Below are 24,183 nucleotides of genomic sequence, written 5' to 3'. Positions count from 1 at the left end.
AGAAAGGCATGGTGATACATGAAATAAATAAAAATGAAACAACTCAAGAGGCCTGAAGCAGATACACAAAATTAACCTAAGGAGGACCAGAAATGGAAAATATATAAAGATCATAAAGAAATTATTAAATACAAAAATAGGAAAAAGTTAATAAATAAATTCAATAACTGGGCCTTTATTTTATTGTTTTAAAGATTTTATTTATTTATTTTAGAGAGGGGAAGGGAGGGAAAAAGAGAGGAAGAGAAACATCAGTATGTGGTTGCCTCTTGTGTGCCCCACACTGGGTACCTGGCCGGAAACCCAGGCATGTGCCCTAGATTGGAGAACTAGGCTTTTAAAACCCCGATAAAATAGACAAGCTACTATTTATCTCATAACAATAACCACAAATGAGGTGGAGGAAGGAAGCACGAACATACCAATTACAAATAAAAAATGTAAACCTAAGTGTCCACTGATAGATGATTGGATAAAGATGTGCCTACACACACACACACACACACACACACACACACACACAATGGAGCACTACTCTGCTATAAAAAGATGAAATACTGCCATTTGTGACAACATGGGTGGATCTTGAGAGTATTATGCTAAGTGAAATAAGTCAGATGGAAAAGGACAAAAGCTGTATGATTTCACTCCTAGGTGGACCATAAGACAAAAATGAACAAACTAACACAACAAACAAAAACAAACTCAAAGACACAGACAACAGAATGGTAGTTACCAGAAGGGAAAAAGGGAGGGAGAAGGGTGAAGTGGATAAAGATGATCAAATATATGGTAATGGAAGGAAACTAGACTTTGGGTGAGAAGCACACAGTAGAGTACCAGAAGTTGAATTATAATCTTGTACACTGAACATTATATAATGTTATTAAACAGTGTTACCCCAGTAAACTGAATAAAAAAGAACAAATAAAAAGTGAAATAATCACAGCCACAAAGAAAATAAAAATAAAATATGCAACAGTACTTTGTGAAATCTTATGACAATCAATTTGAAAGTCTAGAAGATAACTTTCCAGGTAAATAGACATTGCTAAAATTCATTAAAGAAAAGATAGAAACCAAAATTAAACTAATATCCTTAGAGAAATAAAAGAAATGCAGTAGTTCTGAACCTCAGCTTCATACTATCGTACTTGAAGAGTTTGAATATGCCCCCATTCCGAGGCTGCATACCAGACTAACCAAAACAGAATGTATTCAGAGGGACTCAGGCATCAGCATCAGGAGTCTAAAAACCTCCCCAGATGATTCCAAAGCGCGGCCAAGTTTGAGAACTATTAAACTAGAGAAAGTTGACAAAGGGCTCCAGTCCTGACAGTTCCACAAGTTCTTTCCAAACTTGCAGCAATCAGATATTGTTGAAGGCTTCTGAAACTGTTTATAAGAACGGAAAAAACAAGCTTCCTGATTACTTTTACAAAGTCATCAAGCCATTGACACTAAAACCTGCAAAAGTACACAAAAAAAAACTGTGAAGATAACTTATTTATAATGATGAAATAGGCTAAATAAATTATAAGCTAATGAACTCCATCAGCATAATAAGAATAGTGTGGAAAACAGCATGAAGTTATCTCAAAAAACTAAAAATGGATCTGCCTTTTGACCCAGGGATCCCACTTCTGGGAATATATCTGAAGAAACCCGGAATACTAATTTGAAACACTGTGTTCATTGCAGCATTATTTACCTTATTTACAATAGCCAAGATCTGGAAAGAGCTCAAATGCCAATCAGTAGATGAACAGGTAAAAAGCTGTGGTACATTTACACAATGGAATACTAGTTGCCTCCCCCAGCAAAAAAAGGAAATCTTACCTTTTGCAATAGTATGGCTAGACCTGGAGATAATTACGCTAAGTGAGATAAACCAGTTGGAGAAAGACAATACCATATGATTTCACTTACATGTGGAATTTTAAAAAAGACTTTACTTATTTATTTTTAGAGAAACAGTTAAGGGAGGGAGAAAGAGAGGAAGAGAAACATCCATGTATGAGAGATACATCAGTCAGTTGCCTCTTGCACGCCCCTAACTGGGGACCTGGCCCTCAACCCAGACATGAGCCCTGACAGGGAATCAAACACACAACCTTTGGGTTTGCAGGCCCACTCTCAGTCCACTGAGCCACACCAGCCAGGGCTATATGTGGAAGTTAGTGAATAAAATAAACTGGTAAACAAAATAGAAACAGACGCATGAACACAGGGAACAGATCTACAGCTGTCAGAGGGGAGGGGGTTTGGGGGGCTGCAAGAAAGAAGGTAAAAGGATTAAACAAACAAAAAACCCCCATATATCAGTGTGGTGATAGCCAGAGGGAAAGGGTGGTGGGTGGTAAGTGGATGTTGGGAAAGCGGGGAAAAGGGGCAACAGAAAGAGACTGCTTGGGGTGGTGAGTGCACAGTGTATTGTACAGGTGAGGTTTTGATGAGCTGCACACTTGAAACCTGTATGGTTCTGTGAACCAATGTCACCCCAATACATTCAAAGGAAGAAAGAAAGAGAAAAGAAAAGAGAATAAAAGAAAAAAGAAGAACATAGAGCACAATGACCACGTGATATTCATTCCAGGGACTTAAAGTTGTTCTTATATTAGGAATTCTACCAATATAACTCACCACATTAATATGTCATATGTGAAAAATCCTTAATGAAATGTTAAGGTATTTGATAAAATTTACCAGTGGTATCTGATTTTAAAAATCATTAGTATAATAAGACTAGAAAGAGGCTTCCATGTCATAATTTAAAATTTTATCTAAAAATAATCATAATACATCCATTGTGTTAGGCATTGATTGTTCAAAGCAATACTATGGGGTAGGTAGTCTTTCTTTTATTCTCATTTTACAGATACACAGAAAGGGTCAGTAATTTTTCCAATATCACAGGGTGAGTAAATAGTGAAGATTTGAACTCAAATTTGCAGAATCTGATTCCAAGAAGCTGCATTGCCAACTGCCTCCACAGCTTCAGACTTTGAATGCCCTGCAAGTACTAACCAAAGCATTTGACAAATGGATTAAAGGATGGTGCGTTGGTCAGTGTTTAACAGATGACTCTGGGAGGTGCCCCAGATTGTAGCATTGTCAGTCTCCATGGGATAAATACTCCCACCATGACCTATTTCAAGCTGGTAATGTGACGCCATTAAGTGTGGAGTTAGGAAGGGACATACATAAAGTCACTATTATGGTTTTTCTAACCATATGATTATAATAGGTATAAATAACTTTGAAAGTATAGATAGTATTAACCTGTAGCAAAAAACAACCTTAGGAAGTGATGAATTTTGAGTATTATCTTTGTTTTGTAAGATAATTCATTTAGTAGTAAGTTTACATAATTTGTTTATACCAGCTGTGTTTAACAACCAGTTCTTAAAATTCTTGAAAATTGAGTAATTGACTCCTGAGGAGTAGTACCAACTGGCTCCCGCACACCACTGGAGTGAAGAAGAAAGAGCAGAATTTTCATTATTTGCAGAAGATATTTCTAGGAGTAGGATGAATTTCTGCCTTTTTGTGTTTCTACCTCAATCTATAGGCAGGCCAGAAATTCTACCTCATCTTCTCTCATTAGGAGGGACTGATGTTATAGAAAATACTTCTGGTCCCACTTCACTCTAGAAATAACCTAAGTACCCTGAGTTAGACACTGGTTACAAGTATTATGGCACATACATAAAATGGGACAATCTTGTGGAAACCATGTCTTACCTCATTCTGTTGCTATGGCTGGAGATGACCTGTTTGTCACCAAATCACCACAACAGGTAAGGAAATCTCATGGAGCCTGAGGATGAGCTACTGCAGAGAGGACATCTGATGTTGGGGTCTTCTCTGAAAGATACGGTGCCCCCATTAGACTGTAATCCCTCACAAGAAATCTCTCAACTAGTCCCACTGAAAAGCTACTCAGATAAAACTTCTTCACTCATTTATAGTAATTTATAGTTTATAATTATATTATCCCATTTACCATATTTTCAGACTTAAGATGCCCCCCTAGGTCTGGGAGGAAAGGGGGGTGCATCTTATAGTCTGAATGTAGCTTACCTGGATCGCTGTGGGTGGGGGGGTGGAGCTGCATCACAGGTTATTAAATATTTGACCACATTTTTGCTTCAAATTTTTTTTCCTATTTTCCTCCTCTAAAACCTAGGTGTGTTATAGTCCTAAAAATACAGTAACTCTTACAAAAAATCCAATGGAGTAGATATCTCTATTTCACAGATGAGGAAATTGAGGCTCAGAGTGCTAGAGTTATAGTCCAAGGTTATATAGTTAGTAAATTAGACTGATGAGACTCAGACCAGGCCTTTTAAGTCCTTAGAATACCTTTTCCACTAAACCAGGGTGTCTAGGGCAGAGATACCACTACCTCCTGTAGGTATACTTACTATTCATTAATGTCTCCTTTAGTGAGAAATACACACACGCATATACTGCAAATGTTATAAGCCACATTTCCTTATAGTTATCTTCCTCATTCTTTAAATTTAACTCACGGTAAAGAAAGGTTTATTATGGGGAGAGGAGGACATCCCTTTGAGATTTAAATACATTTATTAGCCATGTTAATCTTTTTCCTCAGGCTAAATATTCACAGCCCTTTTACCATGTCTTGCTATCCTTATTTCCTCATTATCTTCAAAGTTTCAAGAAATATAAAAAGAAACAACTAAAGAAAAAAATGATTGGTGACATGAAGAAAAGAATAATGATGTTGCTGGTGGAAACAGGGTCCTCTCATGGAGTTGCAAGAAAAGCATTTCAGGGATCCAGGCATAGGATAAGGTGTACTGGTAAGGTTTATTGGGCTAGAAATAAAAGACTGCCTTCAACTTCTTGGTGTCTTATGTCCCTCCATCCCACTGTGGAAGAAGTCCAGCCTTCTTTTAATCAAGCCCAGAAGTAGGGCCAGGGTTCAGAAATTCTATGCCATTGGTTCAGTCCATGCCAAAGCTTAGTCCAGTTCAGTCTCTGCCCCATCCAGCTAGCTTGGCATCTGTTCCAGGCTGTGCTCCAACTGACGCTGTGTTGCCGTACCCAGACCTTGCATGGCTGCTATAGAGAGAGCATGCATGAGTGTGCAAATGTATGAATGAATGCGTTACTGAGCTACAGCCTTTGTTAGGCTCTGATTATATTATCTCATTTGGAAGAACCAGGCACTCTTTCAAACTAACCAATCAATTTCCCAGTCCTTCAAGGGCTTGTGCTGGGCCCTCTCCATAACCAGTTCATGTCCTGGCCCTCCAGAGTTCTGAGTCACTTATCCATTCCAATCCTTTTCCCAGGCTAGAGACCTCCCCCTTTTGGTCACCATGTTGGCTCCTATTGTGCATGCCTCAAAGTAGAAGGACTTCCCTTGAGCCATCTTTGCTTCTACTACGCATGCACCCAGCAGAGAAGTTCCCCCTGCTGTTTTCCTCCTCCCTCTCAGTAATCCTGGGTGATGGCCATTCACAATCCTTCCTGCCCGCTTTGGGGATTAGGTCCCAAAGAAGAGGATGCAGTGGTCCCCTGGGGAGTCTATGAATGCTGCAACTTCCTGGTGAAACAGGCTTATTATTGGATTCAGCTCTCTAGTTTATGATATTTACTGTCTGATTCCCTTTACTCCCTCACTTTACTTATAATTAGCTACCTAAGCTAACAAGAACTAAATAAGCACATACATTTAAAAAAACTCAATGTATATAATACCCCTGGCCAACAGGCTGATCAAATCATCCCTGAAACAAAGAATTATATATTAGAAAAAGAGTTGAATCAGAACACTGAAAAGCAAGATTTAAGAGGTTTAGAAAGAATATTCTGAGAAATAGCCCTATTCAAATATGATGACTAGCTGTTCCCCAGATCTCACAGGACAGAACAGTGGGAAATGGAGGTAGGTGCAACAAGAGTATTAGGTTAGACAAAATGAATACTTTATTTAATAAAGGATTTAAAACCACCTCAAAGTGACTGACCAAATGAGTAATGAAAAAAATATTTTCTCTGGTCTTTGAAAACAGGACAGATTCCTGTGCATGAGGTCTCATTTCAGCTCAAAATGGCCTAAAAGCAAAGAGTGGACTAAAGCCTATGCTTCCTTCTGTGTTTGCTCTCTTGTTTAATAGCATGAGATATATCTACCCATTGAACTGGGAGACTGGGTGACCTCTTCCTCTTCTCCCTCATTCACCTCCATATCCAGTCAGCCTTTTATTCTCTCATCTCAACCTTTTTGATCCCTTTTATGCACACTATACTCCAGTTATTTACCATACACAAATCCATTAATCTGTTCTTTCCATTTTTATTTGGTGCTTACTGCGCACACACTCTACTTCTTGCCTCCATGCTTGTATGCTTTTACATATGCTGGTCATTTTCTGTGTAATGTCCTTCACCCCCGTTAGCACCCGGTGAATTCTCTCATCTCTGTGATGCAGATCCTATGCCACATCCTCAGCAACACTTTCCCCAATAACCTAGCATCCCCCGGTGCATTTAGTGAAAAATAGCTTAATTTTTTAAGAAGTAAGTTTTTTGATGTCATAATTTGCTCTTTGAGCCCCAAGTGCTATGGACAATTTATACAAAGCCCCCAAAATAACCAGAAAGATTAAATTGCTTTATAATAGGTAATTCTTGGCAATAGACCAATACTGAGATACTTGATAATTTTATCATGGATTAGCTAAGAAATAAATTCTAAGTGTAACTGATATAAATAATAAATACAAAATAAAACTGAAAATAGGTAAAACTGTATGTGGTAAGATTTAGATCTACAAATTTTTACCTGGGAAAATGGGACTGGATAAAAAAATAATACCCACAAAAGAAAACTGACAGTAGCAGAAACTATTACAGTAAAAGTTTATTTGGACAAAAGGCTGATAGAACTGTAGTGATAAATTAAACATAAGTGAATTAGTCTGGATCAAAATATGTTCAGTATTTTTATTCACATGGCAAAATCTGAGATATTTTAAGTACTATACTAGAAAACTGATCAAAGAATGAATTTAGGTTATGGAATTAATTATTGAGAGTAACTTTATATCAAGAATTCATTGGTTCTGGTATAATTCTTGTTTAAATGTTTGTATTCATTAGCATAGAATTAATCCCAGGGCCAAAATAGTGAGGGAACAATAACAAAAATATGTACTGGATTTTAAGTAAAGAGCAAGCTTTTGGTTAATAATTTTTGAGTAAGTAAATGAATATTTAAACAGGGTGACTTTTGGTGATCACTCTCTAACGATATAACCCATTAACTGAAATCTGACTGAAATTCATGTTTATAAAATTGCGATATTTAATACATGATTAGATTATTTATTCCTCTTTGAAATATTTGCATTGCTTTGTGTATTTCCCCCTTTTTATTTAGCTTTTGAGGAGTTTTAAACTCCAATTTATCTATGGACTCTTCTGCCTTAATTTCAAATGAACAAGCAAATTACATTCTATTAATCAGAATATGAAAGCATTCAATACAAGGCCATCATACAGAGAAAAAGAGACAATAGTTCCTTTAAAATTAGAGAAACCACCATCATAATATTTAATATTTCATCATTATTTCCTTGATCCTTTTGCATTCCAAAAAGGAAAGAGAAAAACTTGAGGACAAGGGAGAAGAACTGAAAAATGTAAATTAATCTCCTTCCTTTAGTTTGTTTTAAGAAAGCATCTAGATGCTTGGCACCACAGTCTAATTATAGTTGTATAATTTTTTTCCTTTTTATTGAAGTTATTGGGTGACACTGGTTAATAAAATTACCCAGGTTTCAGGTGCACAGTTCTACACACATCATCTGTGCTCTGCACTGTGCATTCCCCACCCCATCAAGTCTCTGTCCATCAGCATTTGTCCCCTCATACCCTCTTCCCATCCCCCAAATCCCTATCAGCATCTGGTGATTCACCACAATGTTGTCCATATCCATGAGTTTTTTCTCTTTTTTTCTTTTTTGCTCAATCCCTCCACCTGTAAGCCCCCTCCCCTACAGCTGTCAGCCTGCTCTCTATCTATGGGTCTGTTTCTGTTTTACTTGTTAGTTCATTTTGTTTATTAGATTCCACATATGAGTGAAACCATATGGTATTTGTCTTTCTCTGACTGGCTTATTTTACTAAGCATAATGCTCTCCAGGTCCATCCATGCTGTTGCAAAGGGTAAGATTTCCTTCTTTATTATGGCCCAGTAGTGTAAAAATTTTGAATAAATTTTAAAACCAACAGAAAAATTGGAATAGAATTGAATTTTGAATGAAAGGGAACTTCTGATTCAAAGATGATAAAACATCAGCCCTCTGGCCTGCGCAGATGTATTTTATTAAGCCTGCAATATTTCCTCTGAAGAATATCTCACAGAAAAATCTAGATTCTAGCTTCTTAGGAAAAAACAATCTAAGGATCTTACTGCACTGTGCCTATTCTCATCAACAACTAATTGCAGTTTAACGATGATTTCCCTATTTGGACAAGCCTCAAATCCTTCCCAGTCTCAAGATTCCCAGTTGTCACCCCATTGCATTATCTACACAATCATTATAAGAATTCAGGTTTTCGGCCTTTGTCTAAGTTATACAAGAAATCATAAAGAGAAAGACAGATTTCAATACATTACACAGAAAAATTGGGTACAACAGCAACAACAAAAGATATCTTACCTGTTTTTAACAAGTAATTGATTTGAAATAGATGCAAATACAAGAGGCAATGATATATTAAATTTATTATGTAAAGAGCTCATCAAAACACCAAGATTATTTAAAATATAAGGAAAAAAAACCCCTAGTTTATAGAAGTTGTAAAACCATCCAAAAGCATTCAGACTCATTAGTAATAAAAGACAGTTTTAAAATAATTAGATACCATTTCTGACCCATTAAATTAAAAAAAACAACAACTATAACATCAGAGCTGACTGGTTAAATGGTACTCCACTCTTGACTGTGAAGCAGTTTTGTAGTATGTAACAAAAGCTTTAAAAATGTTAATTCCTTTTAATATAAGGTTCCTTTAAGAATACAGACCCTGGAATCCAATGATCTGGATTCAAATTCTGGCTCCTCCACTTACCAACTGTGTACACTTAGGTGATTTAAATTTACATGCCTGAGTTTCCTCATCTCTAGATGAGAATAATAATGACAGTACCTACATTCTTGAATTATTATGAGAATTAAATGAGCCAATACTTGTGAAGTTTTTGGAAAAGTGCCTGATACATAGGGCTATATAAGTTTACTAAATGTGAATGGATTCAACTATTTTAAAAATTATCTCTAAGAAATTAATTACCACCCCGGTTAATGTGGCTCAGTAGATTGAGTGCTGGCCTGTGAACTAAAGGGTCGCTGGTTCGATGTCCAGACAGGGCACATGCCTGGGTTGCAGGCCAGGTCCTCATTAGGGGGCACTCCAGAGGCAACCATACAATTGATGTTTCTCTCCCTCCCTTCCCCTCTCTAAAAATAAATAAAACCTTTTTAAAAAAAGGAAATTAATTACCGATTGAGAAAGTGAGAATGGTTTTGGCCCAAAGTATCTTGAGATGTCTCAAAACATCTATCTTGAAGGATTAAGAAGGATTTAGAAGGGTTAAATTCTTGGTATAATTAACCAAAGTCCATCAAATTTAGTAATTCTTAGACATATGAACCTCAGACAACCATACTCTGAGACGATTTCCTTAGAGGTTAAAATTAAGAGAAATAAAGACTGACCCCCTAAACAGATGCAAGAATAGGAAACTCAAAAAAAGCTGAAATAGAGGGTTGAAGATGGTGGCCGAATAGGTGGAATCTGAATCCACTTGCTCTTGCCTTCACTCGGACTTTCGGCTGATCTTCTCACAGTAAACCTCAACAATCAATGGAATCTTAGCTGATATGAAGTTTTGAAGCCAAGGAGTAGAGAAGACACTTTGTACTCTGGTAAGCAGATGTTATAAGTTGAAAGGGAAAAAGCCTGTATGTGGCACCTGCAGCAGCAGAAAGACCAGATAGAAATTATGGCTTAGGAGCTCCCTCCTGTCTTGGAACAGGTAGCCCTAGTCCCACACAGGGATCCCCAACCCTAACTGGGAGAGACTTGTGAGGATACAGGAATATGGGAGACCTAGGCTATACATACACACAGTGACTAGTATGTCCATAATGGTAGCACCAACCTAGAGAATTCCAAAAAGGGACTCAATCTCCTAAAACGATCAGGTTGCCGCACCTGGGGCTGCCAGAGGCACCAGCAGGCTGCAGTCAGCCCTGACCATGAGAGACATTTAGCTTAGGAGAGGGGGTATGCTCAGAGAACCAGACAGCTACTTAGCACTGCAGTATGGGTACTGCAAAGAGTCTTTTAAAAAAGGAACTGAAAAGTGGCTGGGCAAAGACCCCACACACAGCTGCTCTTCCAGCAAAGAGACCAGATGGAAAGTGCAATTTGTTTCCACTGAATCCATCTGGGCAGGGAGTTCAGAGAGTTGTGCAACAAGGGGTTTGCTGGGCCCCTCCTAGCTCAACTAGCAGTGGGCCGGGAGTTAGGCAAGAGTTAAGCACCAGATTCTTTGCAGCCAGGCAGACCCTCTCCTCCACCCCAGACTAGGGAAGGGAAAAGCATACCCATGCCCTCCAGCAGAACAGTCCAGTCAGACTCCGGAGCCCCCTGCTGGGCACGTAGTTTCCGAGGAATGAAAAGAGAGCCATCAAGGGGGCATTTCTGAACTTTTCTCAGCTGTGACAAGACACGCTGGTTCCTCAAGCCCTATTCCACTGAAACCAGCTGGGCAGAGAGTGCAGAAATTGGCTCAGCAAAGGGAATTCAGGGCCCTGCCCAGCTTCTGCTCTCAAACAGAGCCAGGCAGGAAAGAGCTGACCTTTTTACACAGATTGGCCCCTCACATGAAACGGACAGCTAACTCATTAAAAACTATACATTATTGGAAATAATCTGGGACAGGCCAAGACATGTGGTGCAAGGGTGGGGGAACAAACCCACCAACTTCCCTGAAGTCTAAACAACACCTCCAAGGGGGAGATCCAGGGGCCCCATCCTTCCAATTGCACCAGAAACCCCCTCAAAAAGAGACGAGCCAGCGGCAAGACTAAGACTAATGGCAGGACCACAGAGGCAGGTGGAGGCGATAACTGTGGTGTTTTCAGACTTGGATGACACTCCGGTGGGCCTTGTGCTGGTAAAAAGCCGTCAGAGCAGAACAGTGAGGACCATCCCAGATGCAGCCAAGCCTGAAGACAGCCACAGACTGTGGGTTGCTTGCAGTCACAAACAGGCTGCCTAGAGCTAGATGGGGATGATGTCTGACATTGCCAGACTCAAGTCTAGAAGGAGAGGCCTGCAGCCAAGCACTGGACTTTGCTGACTTGAATTCCACCTCATTCTTCTTCATTGTTTACAAGGTTTTTTCTTTTGCATAGCTTTTAAATATTTTTTCTTTTTCTTCAATTTTGTTCCTATTAGTTCACTATCTTTTTTTATTTCAAATCTCATATTTTATTCTCTTTGTCTTACTCCATTTTGCCTTCTTTCTTCCCTTTCTTATTTATGCTTTAGATTTTATATTTCCCTTTCTTCACCTTGTTTCTATTCCCTACTGTTATTATTTCTCCTCCCTCTACCCTCTCAAAATCATTTTTCTTTCTTAGTCGTATCATATTCTGTTTTACTTTCCTTATAATATTCTTATTTACTTTCTACTTTTATTAATCTCTGCTCATTTGTCAATGATATTGCTGTTGTTGTGGGGAGGGGAGTTGCTGGTGTGGATTTTGTTTTCTGTGCTGTTTCCTTTGTTCTGTCAGCACCTGTACAACAGCACAGGAGATCAAGGACACTGCACCACTGAGACCCACAGGACTCCTACCACAGAAAGCCACACGATGAAGACAGGAAGTCAAAGCAGATCAATCTAATACATAGAAACAAACAAAAAGAGTCACCTAAAATGAGAAGACAAGGAACACAACTGCAATCAAAAGGAAAGCAGGAATCCCCAGAAAAAAGAGCTAAATGAAATTGAGACAAGCAACTTATCAGAAATAGACTTCAAAGTAATGCTTATAAAGATGCCCAAGGAACTTAAAACTACAAGAAAAATACTGGGAACTACATCAGCATGAAAAGGACATAGAAACTATGAATAAGAACCAGGTGCAAATACAATATCTGAAATGGAGAATACACTGGAAGCTATTAAAAGCAGGCTAGATGAAGCAGAGGATGACATTAGTGAGCTGGAAGACAAAGAGAAAAAGCACCCAGCCAGAGCAATAAAACAAACAAAAAATGAAGATAGTTTAAGGGAGTTTTGGGACAACATGAAATGTAACAATACCCATATCACAGGGCTACCAGAAGGAGAAGAGATGAGCAATAGATAGAAAACCTGTTTGAAAAAATAAGACAGAAAACTTTCCTAACCTGGTGAAGGAAAAAGTTACACAAGTTCAGGAAGCACAGAGGGCCCCAATCAAGATGAACCCAAAGAGGCCCACTCCAAAACACTTCACAATAAAAACGGAAAAATTTAAAGACAAAAGGAGACTCCTAAAGGCAACAAAGGAGAAATAGCTAGTAACATGCAAGGGAGCTTTGATAAGGCTGTCAGCTGACTTCTCAATGGAAACACTACAAGCCAGAAGGACTGGCATGAAATAATCCAAGTAATGAAAAGTAAGGACCTGTAGCCAAGACTACAGTATTCAGCAAGGCTCTAATTCAAAATAGAAGGAGAAATAAACAGTTTTCCAGACCAAAAAAAAAAAAAAAAGGATAAGAGAGTATAGCTCCACCAAACTAGTATCACAAGAAATGCTAAAGGGACTGCTTTAAGAAGAAAGAGAGAGAGAGGAAGAAAGGGCAGGGGGTTTGGGGTGGGGTGGGGGTGGAACACAGGTACGAAGTGAAAAGATGGCAATGACCAAACACTTATCAATAATAACCTTAAATGTAAATGGATTAAATGCCCCAATCAAAATATATAAGGTAGCTGGATAGACAAGAAAACACCACCCACATGTACCATATTTTGCTATGTGTAATGCACACCTACAGTTTTAGTTCTACCCATGTAAAATTAGCATCCGTATTTATCCCTCAAAAATTTGGGCAAAAATGTGTGCACTACACACAGCAAAATATGATATGCTGTCTACAAGAGACCCACCTCAGAACAAAAGATTCACACAGGCTGAAAGTGTGAATCCTCCATAAACCTGAATGAGCACACCAGGCCAGTTGCCAGCGTAGGCAGCGAAGGTCTGTGTCTGCTAGGTAGGAATGTAGTATTGCTCTTGATGAGCACAGTCAAGGCTCCACCCACAGTCTCAATGCCACGGGAAGTGGGAGTGACATCCAACAGCAGCATATCTTGAACATTTTCAGATTTATCTCCAGAGAGGATGGCTGTCTGGACAACTGCGCCTTAAGCAACAGCCTCATTAAGGTTGATGCTCTTATTCAACTCTTTTCCATCAAAAAATTCCTGCAGGAGTTTCTGAATCTTGGGAATACAGGTAGAGCCACCCACCAGGACAATATCATGGATCTGGGACTTGTCAAGATTGGCATCCTGAAGGGTTCTCTCTACAGGGTCCAGCGTGCCACAGAAAAGGCCAGCATTCAATTCTTCAAATCGGGCATGGTTGATAGAGGTATAAAAGTCAACTCCTTCATAGAGGGAATCAATCTCAATACTGGCCTGGATGCTGGAAGAGGGAGTATGCTTAGCATGTTCATAGTGAAGGCAATGAACAGCCCTCAAAAACTCTTGCTCTCACTGATGTCCTTTTTATGTGTATGCTTGAACTCTACAATGAAATGGTTGACCATTCTGTCGAAGTCCTTTCCACCAAGTGTGTGTCCCCAACTATACATATGACCTCAAAGATTCCATCTTCAATTGTGAGAATTGACACATCAGAAGTGCCACATCCCATGTCAAAGATCAGTGGGTTTCTTTTAGTTTCAAACTTTTTGTCTAAGCCATAAGCACTCGCAGCAGCGGTTGGCTCATTGATGATTCAAAGTACATTGAAACCAGCAATAGTTCCAGCATCTTTAGTAGCCTGGCGCTGAGAGTTATTGAAGTAGGCAGGTACTGTGACAACAGCATTGGTAACAGTCTTCCGAAGGTGATTCTCAAGGGAATCTTCTGTGATGTAAGAAGCTTCTGTGATTTCCTTCATCTTTGTCAAAACCATAGATGACACCTTTCCTGGATAGAAATTTTTTGTCTCTCCTTTGTATTCTACTTGGACTTTGACCTTGCCAGCATCATTCACCACCATGAAAGGCCAATGCTTCATATCAGATTGGACAATAGCATCATCAAATATACAGCCCATCAAGCATTTGGCATCAAACACCGTGTTGGTAGCACTTACTGCAAGTTGATTCTTTGCAGCATCACTGATCAATCATTTGGTACCAGTAATGGTGACATAACTTAGGGTGGTCGGTTTCCCTGATCATTGGCAATTATTCCCACCTTTCTGTGCTTGAAGACACCCATACAATAATAGGTAGTGCCAAGATCAATGCCAACTGTAGGTCCCATTGACATGGTTGCTTCACTATGTGCACAGTTTGCAGGGACTTGGACTGGAGCGGCTGCCCCTGCTTTCAATGAGCCCTCTCTGACTTTTTGATTGATGTACAGATTAAATGATAATGAAAATAATATACTTAAGGTGACTGACAAATAGTATTGCTTAGTGCATGTTCATTGCCTTCTCCTTTACTTCTTTTCTTTCTTTATTTGCACCTCCTATCTTGGAAGAGATCTTTTAATGTCTTGAACCAATATTCCACTACTGTGGAAAATTCCTGGGCAGAAACTGTGATTTTAAAACAAGTCAATTTTCTGGATCAGGAAATTCTTTTGTACAGCAGATTAAACTGCAGTCCTGTCTGACTCCTTGTCCTACTTTTTAAAAAATGTATTTATTCCGTAGATCTTACCAAAAAGGGAAAAACTGAATCTTCATGTTATTGACCTTATTTTATAATATATTCATCAACTCTTTGATACCCCTTAGCTATCTTTTTGCAAAGGAGTAGAAAAGAAAAATGCACAGATAAACAGGAAAATTATTTACAGAGGCAAATGGATTGAGAGAAAAGCACAAATGGGGAAGAAGAGAAATAAATTGTGAAGCAGATCAAATAAGAAAAGGCAGATGAGCCGAAAATAGAAGATGAAGTAAATAGGGATATAATTGAATGTTAGAAATAAGAAGAGACAAGAATAGATTGTGAAAAACAATATTCACAACAATCCCTCCCATTTCTGTGACTCTCCACGGTCTAGAGTCTCTCATTTGCTCCTCACAACAACTGTGAGGAACTTCATGCTCTAAAAAGCTTCCTCCAATACGACTTAAAGATGGGGAAATGGAGTCTCAGGAAAGGGTAAGTGACCTGACTTGTCATGTAGCTAAAGAGGGATAGAGTCAAAACTCCAATTATGGTCTTTTAGTATCTTCAAAGCCTTTTGTGGTTCAAGGCCACAAAGAATTTTCCTGGCTCCTGGGACAGTGCCCTGCTATTTATATTGAAAGAACATGGAAAAATATTAAAGGCAGGGAGGATCTAAAGAGGGATATGAAAGACATGTGGAAGGCAGGCAGAAAACAAAACAAAAAAGGGAGAGACAGAAAAAAAAAACCCAGAAAAATGAAACACCAAATAGAAAACAGACTGAGGCCCACAGCAACATAATGACCTTGGATGATATGGAACCGACTTCTCAATCTAGGAGTTTGGAACCCTCTCATTTTAACCAGGTGATTCTGAGAAATCATCTGGTCTCTGATGAGCTCTTTCTGCCTTGTAGATAGATCACCTCAAAACAAGATCAATCCTCTCAGCCAAGCCATCTGACCCTCAGCAGAGCCAGGAGGGCAGGTGGGCAGGCTCAGAGAACCTTGGAAACATGAAGGGGAGATTCAGAGGAAGAAGCAACTAACTGGACAGAGAGGTGGGAAAGCAGAGGCACAGCTGGACATTTAGAGAGAAAAAATCAGAACAAGGGAGAGGTTAACAGAGGCAAGATCCATGACATCTCACCTATGGCCACTGCGTGCAGAGCCCTGGTGTGATCTGAACCCAGGTGGTTGCTGAGGGAGCCAGTAAGTGTTAATCTCCTGTGGATGTCAGCAGAAGCATCGTCAGCTTTTAGAACAGAAAGAAGCACATTTACTGACCTTCTCTGTGGGCTTCAGCACATGCAGGTGAGGACACTGGCTGTGTTACCAGACCCAGAGTGAGGGTGCAGTGAGTCTGATAACACAGCCAATGTCCTCACCTGCATGTGCTGCTCGTTTATAGAGTATGAGCTCCTGATTCTCTACTTCCTCTGACTTGACTCTACTCTCCATGTTTTCTCTCTCACTCTCTTACCACCACCGGTCCTCCCACCCCACCCCACCTGCCACTTCCTGCCCCTGGCCAGCCAGGGAAGCTGGCAGGACATCCAATAGACTCTCAGTATCAGGTAGGTAGAAGCTGCCTCTCACTGGTCACTGACTGGAAACTGACTAACAGATGAGTGATCCTTTCTTGTAGTCTGGCATAGTCTGACCAGATCTCAGGAGTTTAAGTAGATTAGACCAGTTCTAGGATCCTCTGGGAGGCTACTTGCCATTTGATAAAGGGCTCTAGACTTTCTGATTTAGTTTCAGACTTCCCAGACAGAACTTTTTATCCAGTGTAATACTGAATAAAAACAGAGTGGGCAAAACAGGGTTTACAATTGTGAGTATGTGAAACAGAGTTTATTCTCATATTATTATTTAGTAATTATTGTATTATTTTCCATATGAACAATTGTAACCTACTTTTGTTTCATGCTGCACTTGGAGGAATAGTTGTTTTGTTCCTCATCTAAAGGCAAATATATTCAATATCTTGTCTTAAGTATGATATGAACTATAGGATTTGGTTTTATTTTTCTTTCTTTCTTGTAGATTCTCTATTAGACTGAAGGAGTGTACCTCTGTCTAGCATTTCAAGTTTATTTGCTCAAGGTCTGCAGTCTACCTCTAAAGAGTTTGTAAATTTCCTGTGTTTCAATAGTTATCTTTGCATTTTGTATGTTTATTCTTTCTCTTTTTTTCCTTAGGTTAGCTAGTAGTGTATCTATGTTGTTTAAAAGAAGCAGGATTTTTATTTAGGTAAACATATCATTTTCTCTACTTCATTAATTTGTGCTTTATCTTTATTTTTCTTCCTTATGCTTTATTCCTTTTACTTGTTAATTTTAAATCAGGGATTTAATTGATTTATTTGCATTGATGTAAGTGTTTAAGGCCAGAAAGTTACCTTTGATTACTGTTTCTTTTTTTTTAAAGATTTTATATATTTATTTTTAGAGAGGGAAGGGAGAGAGAAAGAGAGAGAGAGAGAGAAACATCAATGTGCGGTTGCTGGGGGTCATGGCCTTCAACCCAGGCATATGACCTGACTGGGAATCGAACCTGCAACACTTTGGTTTGCAGCCTGCGCTCAATCCACTGAGCTACGCCAGCCAGGGCAATGATTACTGTTTCATTTTTTATTACTGATTTAAATGAACTTTTTAAGTTCTTAAAGGTAATGTGTCCATTATGATTACTTTTAGAAATTCTGTCATTTTGATTATATATCTATGGTCACCCAGGAGTTGTTTAATACAAGGTTTTAAAATTTTCTGGTGGAAAGATGTTATTAAACATTTGTTATTTCTTTCTAGTTTTATTGTACAGTCATGTGTTGTTTAACCCTGGAGATACATTCTTTCCCCAGTGAAATGTGTTTTAGGCAATTTTGTTGTGGGAACATCACAGAGTGCACTCCCAGAAACCTAGATGGTATAACTCACTGCACACCTGGGCTATATGCTAAAGCCTGCCGCTCCTAGGCTACGAACCTGTACAGCACGTTCCTGAACTGAGTATTCTAGCCAACTGTGACACAAGGACAAGTACTTGTGTGTCTAAATACATCTAAACATAGAAAAGGTACAGTAAAAATAGGGTCTAAAAGACAAAAAATGGTACACATGAACAGGGCATTTAGCATGAACGGAGCATGCAAAACAAAGTTTCTCTGGGTGAGTCACTGAGTGAGGGGTGAGTGAATGTGAGGGCTGAGGGCATTACTGTCTACTACTATAGACTTTATAAACAGTGTACACTTAAGCTACACTCAATTTATTTTAAAATTTCTTTCTTTAGTAATAAATTACCCTTAGCTTACTCTAACTTTAAACACATAATGTACAGCTGAACAAAAATGTTTTCTTTCTTTATATCCTATATTCAACTGTTTTTACTTTTTAATTTTTTGTTAAAAAGTAAGGCACACATATTAGCCAAGGTCTGCACAGGTTCAGGACTGTCTTCCCCCTCCACATCTTGTTCCACTGGAACTGTCATCTCCCATGATAAAAAGCCTTCTTCTGCAACACTTCCTGAGGCCCCGTCTGAGGCTCTTCTTGAGGAGGTGTCACTCTTTTCAGAAATATGTCCACAGTGGTTTGCTTGGTTTGTTTCCTTTATTCCATCATAGATTTGCTTGAAAGTAGATAATGTACCATGGACATTACTCTCTATTAATGTACAGCTTTCATTTTGGGGTCCGTGTCTTCATACTTTTAAAGAAGCTTGTTGAGGTCTGCAAAAGCTTCTCCTAAACCTTTCACTGTTATATTTTCCTGGGACGTATTCTTCTTTGTCTTCTCCTGCAGTTTCTTTTTCTCTCACTTCTTCTTCAGCTATGTGTTCCTGTTCCAGTTCCAAAAATTCCTCGTTAGTCAATTCTTCAGGAACCACCTCTAGGGACTCCTCAATGTCATCCTCACCCACATCCAGGTTAAAGTTGTTTTCTACCTCAAACATAGCCTTGTTGATTTTTGCAGCTTTCTCAGCCTTGGGAAAATCTTTTGAAGTCATGGATGAACCTCTTGAGTCTTCTTCCAGATGCCATTCATACACGGACAACACTGAATGCTGATGGGGGTCTGGAGTGACAGGAGCTCCTATTCATCCCTGGTGGAAACGTGAACTGGTACACTCACTTCAGAAGACGGACAATTTCTGGAAAAATTAAACATACTCTTTCCATATGACCCAGTAATAGCATTCCTTGGTATTTACCTGAGTAGGATGAAAACTAGGGAGAAATGATACAGATACAATTATATTTTAATATATATACTTTGTTGTCTTTGTTTCTGATATATGCTGTAATTTTAATCTTTTGTTCCTCTGTATAATGTCTTTTTCTTTGGCTGTCTTCAAGATTTCCTCTTCATCTTTATTCTCACATGCTTGAATATGATGTGTCTTGTATGTCTGTGTGCATATGTTGGTATTTATACTATTGTGAATCTCTGAACTTCTTGTATCTGTAGTTTGACATCTTTCATTTTTTAAAAAAATTCTTAGCCATTGTTTATTCAAATGTTTTTCTACCCTGTTCTCTCTTCTCCTTCTAAAATCCTAATTATATGTATGTCAGACTGTTTCATATTATAACACAACTCTTGAGTATTGTTTTTTTCCCTCTTTTTGATTTTTGTGTTTCAGTATTGTAATTTCTATTGTCCTGCCAGTTCACTCATTTTCCCACTGTGGCTGTGTCAAGCTGACTTAGGCTTGATATTCTTCATCACTATTACTACGTTTCTTGTTTTTTCTAATATTTCATTTGCCTCTTTCCTGTAGTTCCCACTTCTGTCCTGAATTACCTAACTGTTGATGTGTATTGCCCGTCTTCTCTACTTGGGCCTTTCACATATTAATCAGAATTATTTTAAATTCCATATCTGATAAGGTAAACAACTGGCTCATCTTTTTTTTCTTGTTTTTGTCCTTTTCTTGCTGTTTAAAAAAGTGTGTCTCCTAATTTTTGGTTGAAAGCCAGGCTTCAACCAAAGCCTGTGGGGCAGAAGAGACTGCAGGATATAGTATAATGCTAGAAAATAACCATGATCTAGTATCTCTAATTTTGGAAAATTTCTCAATTGATCTCACTTTCCTTCCAGTTACCATCTCAATGCCTTCCAGTAATTCCCTTTAGTGTTCAAAGGAATTTTCTTTAAAAAATTGTCTGTATAAGTTGTTTCTACTTCTTCATGTTTCTTGGCCTGTTGCAATCTGGTTTCCCTTCCAATTCTTCTGAAACTGTTCTCATTAAGGTCTCCAACAATGTAGATGGCTGTTGGGAACCACCCTGCCTGGTATCAGAAGCTGTAACCCCTGCCAAGGCTAAGGCTGAGGGAACAACCTTGGACTGTAAGCCAGCAAGGAGACAAAAGCTTATCTCCCTGGCAGGAGTGCTGCTTCTGCTCCTTTTACTTCACCCTGCCTGGCCCCAATGCTTGGTTGGTTAGCCAATGACGGGTAAGATTCCCCAAGGGGGGAACGATCTAAGACAGGCATGATTATGTGGGAGGCCCCAAGGAAGGACTTTGGGGGCTACAGCAAAAGGGGGTGATGGACCCCTGACCCTCGGCTTTGACAAAACCTGAGTCCTCATTGCCTGTAAGAAAATCTCCTAATCTCTTGGCTGCCTTACTTCCCTTGCTCCACCTAAGCCTGAAACAATGACAGAGCGTGGTGCAGCCCTGTGCTGGGAAGGGCAGGTTCTCGGGTGATCAGGCCTAAGAAAGAATATGTAAAGTTTCCTGTGAAACCTGCTTTGTTTAGAATGCTCTCAATGAAATGATAAGGGTCCAAGCAAGAAGTAAGTTTGTTCCTCAAAGTTTTACAGCTCTTTAGTTATCTGACCCTGACTCAGAATAGGCCCTCAATTCTTTGTTACCTATTGTTTGATCCTTACTTCCTGGCAATGATTAATGATTTTGTTTGTTTGTTTGTTTTTAGAGAGGGAAGGGAGGGAGAAAGAGAGAGAGAAACATTAATGTGTGGTTGCTGGGGGCTGTGGCCTGCAACCCAAGCATGTGCCTTGACTGGGAATTGAACCTGTGACGCTTTGGTTCGCAGCCCGAGCTCAATCCACTCAGCTACGCCAGCCAGGGCTGATTAATGAGTTTTACCTGAATTCCTGTGTAAACGAACCCAATAAAAGCCTGCTCGGGCAGGAGAATGGGGCACTCTCCACTAGAAAGAGTGGCCGTTTCGTCCCTATTTCCTTACAGGACTCAGTTGTCTGTGTGTATGTTTTTCTCATGTTTCGATGAGCATCCACAGCCGCGATGGATACCGCTAGCCTGGTATCCTCCACAGATGGCCTCCTATCATCATTTTATTCAGTCTCTTGGCTGCTAACTTTTTCCTTGTTGAAACAACAGACATCTATCCCATATTCATTTTTACCCTTATTCTTATTCTTATTATTTTAACAAAATCCTAGTTTTATTGCATTTAACAGTGTGCTCAACTGAAAAGAAAAAAAAAAAAACACTTTTTTTTTTTCAGGCTTCCTGCATAGAGATAGTCATTTTGACTAGGTCCTCACCAGTGAGACAGATGTAAGCAGAAGTTTCTGGATGGGGTTTCTTTTAAAGGGTGGGGGGCTGACTTTTGTCTCTTACTCTTCCCCTTATATTGCCTGGAATGAAGACATTATCACTGTGATCTGAAGATCTTTTGCAACTATGAGATGATCTAAAATATATTAGCAAACCATCACTTCTGCCTACATTTTAGTACTCAAGGAAAGTCACATGGCCAACACCAAGTTCATTGGGAAGGACTGTATAGTCATGTAACAATGGGTAGGGACATTACCCTATTGTAAGAAGAGAGCAACTAGTTTATTAAATCAACCTATGCAATTACCCATTCCAGAAACCCGGGAGTCATCTTCATTTCCTCCATTTTCCTCACTCCCCACAGCTAATCCATCAGGATGTCCTATTGAATCTTTTGTCAAAGTACATACAGAATTCATACATTTTTTCCTAATCCAAGATACCACCATCTCCTGCCAGACTCCAAGAGTCTCCTAATTGGTCTTCTCACTTTTACTTTTACCCTCATGCTATCAGTTTTCTTCACCGCAGCAAGACTGATCTTAAAATGTAAATCAGTTTTCATTGTTCACTCACATTGAAAAAAAACCCCAAGTTTCTATTGTGCTTAGAATAAAATTTAAACTCCTAAAAATACCATTCAAGGCCATATATTATGCTCCTTTTACCTATCTCTCCAATTTCATTCTGTTTTTTTTTTCTTTATTCATTATATTCCAACCACATGAGTCATATTTCAGAAATTTAAACCTGGAGTTTTGGCCAAGATGGAGGCATAGGTAGAAACCCTTCACTTTCTCACACAACCAAAAGGAGGATAATGACCAATCTAAAATCAATAAACACACAGAAGTGCCAGAAAATTAAACTGCACAGAACTCCGACAACCAAGGAATTAAAGAAACAGTCAATCATAACAACCAGACTGGTAGGGTGGTGGACAGAGAGAAGCCAAGGTAAGGGGACAGGCCAGGCAGGGCTGATTGAATGGGAAACTGAGACTCAGCTGACTGTGGACTACAGTGGTTGCTGTGGTGGGAGAAACTCCCAGTCTCACATGGGAATTCATTGAAAAGTGGGCTAGACCCATGTAGGCGAGCCACACTGTTCCCTCTCAGGCCCTTCCTCCACAGGCAGGCAGTGCAGCGAGGAGGGTTGCCTGCCCTGGTGTCTACCTAAGGCCCTGCCCCCTTACAACTTAACAGGTGTGCCAAAACAAAGAAATAGGGGCCAAATGAAAGAACAGAGCAAAGGTTCAGAAAGAGAGCTAAGCAATGAGGAGATAGCCAACCTATCTGATGGAGAATTTAAAGCCCTGGTAATCAAAATGCTCACAGAACTGATTGAGGTTGGTCAAAAAATTAAAGAACAAATGAAAGATACCCAAAATGAAATAAAGAAAAATATTCAGGGAACCAAAAGTGACAGGAAGGAAACCAGGACTCAAAGCAACAATTTGGAGCAAAAGGAGGAAATAAACATCCAACTGGAACAGAATGAAGAAACAAGAATTTTTAAAAAATGAAGAGAGACTTAGCAACCTCTGGGACAACTTGAAATGTTCCAATATCTAAATTATAAGAATGCCAGAAGGAGAAGAACAACAGCAAGAAATTAAAAATTTATTTGAACAAATAATGAAGGAAAAGTTCCCCAATCTGGTGAAGGAAATAGACTTCCAGGAACTTCAGGAAGCCCAGAGAGTCCCAAAGAAGTTGGACCCAAAGAAGAACACACCAAGGTACATCATCATTAAGTTACCCAAGATTAAAGATAAAGAGAGAATCTTAAAAGCAGTAAGAGGAAAGGAGAGAGTTACCGACAAAGGAGTTCCCATCAGACTGTCAGCTGATTTCTCAAAAGAAACCTTGCAGGCAAGAAGGGGATGGAAAGAAGTATTCCAAGTCAGGAAAGGCAAGGACCTCCATCCAAGATTGCTCTATCCAGCAAAGCTATTGTTTAGAATGGAAGGGCAGATAAAGTGCTTCCCAGATAAGGTCAAGTTAAAGGAATTCATCATCACCAAGCCATTCTTATATAAAATATTAAAGGGACTTATCTAAGAAAAAGGAGATCACAAGAAGATCAAAAGAAGATCAAGAAGATCATTTACTGTTTACATGAACAGTGAAATGACAACAAACTCACAACTATCAACAAATGAAAAGAAAAGAAAAAAAAGAAAAGAAAAGAAAAAACTAAGCAAACAACCAGAACAGAAACAGAATCAGAGAAATGGAAGTCGCATGGAAGGTTTTCAGTAGTGGGGGTGAAGGGAGGACTAAGAGGGAAAAGGTACAGGGAAGAAACAACATAATTTGTAGGCATAAAATAGATGGGGTGAGGTCAAAAATGGTATAGGAAAGGGAGAACTCAAAGAACTTATATGTACAACCCATGGATATGAAGTAAGTGGGGGATGCTGGAGGTTTGGGGGTGCAGGGGGGAGGGGGGATAGAGGGGGAAAAATTCAGGAAACTGTAATAGCATAATCAATAAAATATACTTTAAAAAAGAAGCTTAAACCTTTCCAGCTCTTTCCTATTTCATTGCCTTTGCATATGCTATTATATCTCTCTAGAATGCTCTTTTCCTAATTTTTGCCATGACTAGCTCATTCTCATTCCTTAAGTCCTAGCTTACATAGGTAT

General features: G+C 39.2%; 1 pseudogene; it reads right to left on the bottom strand.

Annotated features, from left to right (window-relative positions):
- Positions 1-1,435: 1,435 nt before the first annotated feature.
- Positions 1,436-14,617, bottom strand: LOC123812627 (annotated as a pseudogene).
- Between the last annotated feature and the right edge of the window lie 9,566 nt (positions 14,618-24,183).

The sequence above is a fragment of the Phyllostomus hastatus genome, unplaced genomic scaffold (genome assembly GCF_019186645.2).
Source record: "Phyllostomus hastatus isolate PE091 unplaced genomic scaffold, TTU_PhHast_1.1 phas_scaffold_93, whole genome shotgun sequence".
In the NCBI taxonomy this organism is placed as follows: Eukaryota; Metazoa; Chordata; class Mammalia; order Chiroptera; family Phyllostomidae; genus Phyllostomus; species Phyllostomus hastatus.
The sequence above is the reverse complement of the archived record's forward strand: the minus strand, read 5'-3'. Positions and strand labels throughout refer to the sequence as shown.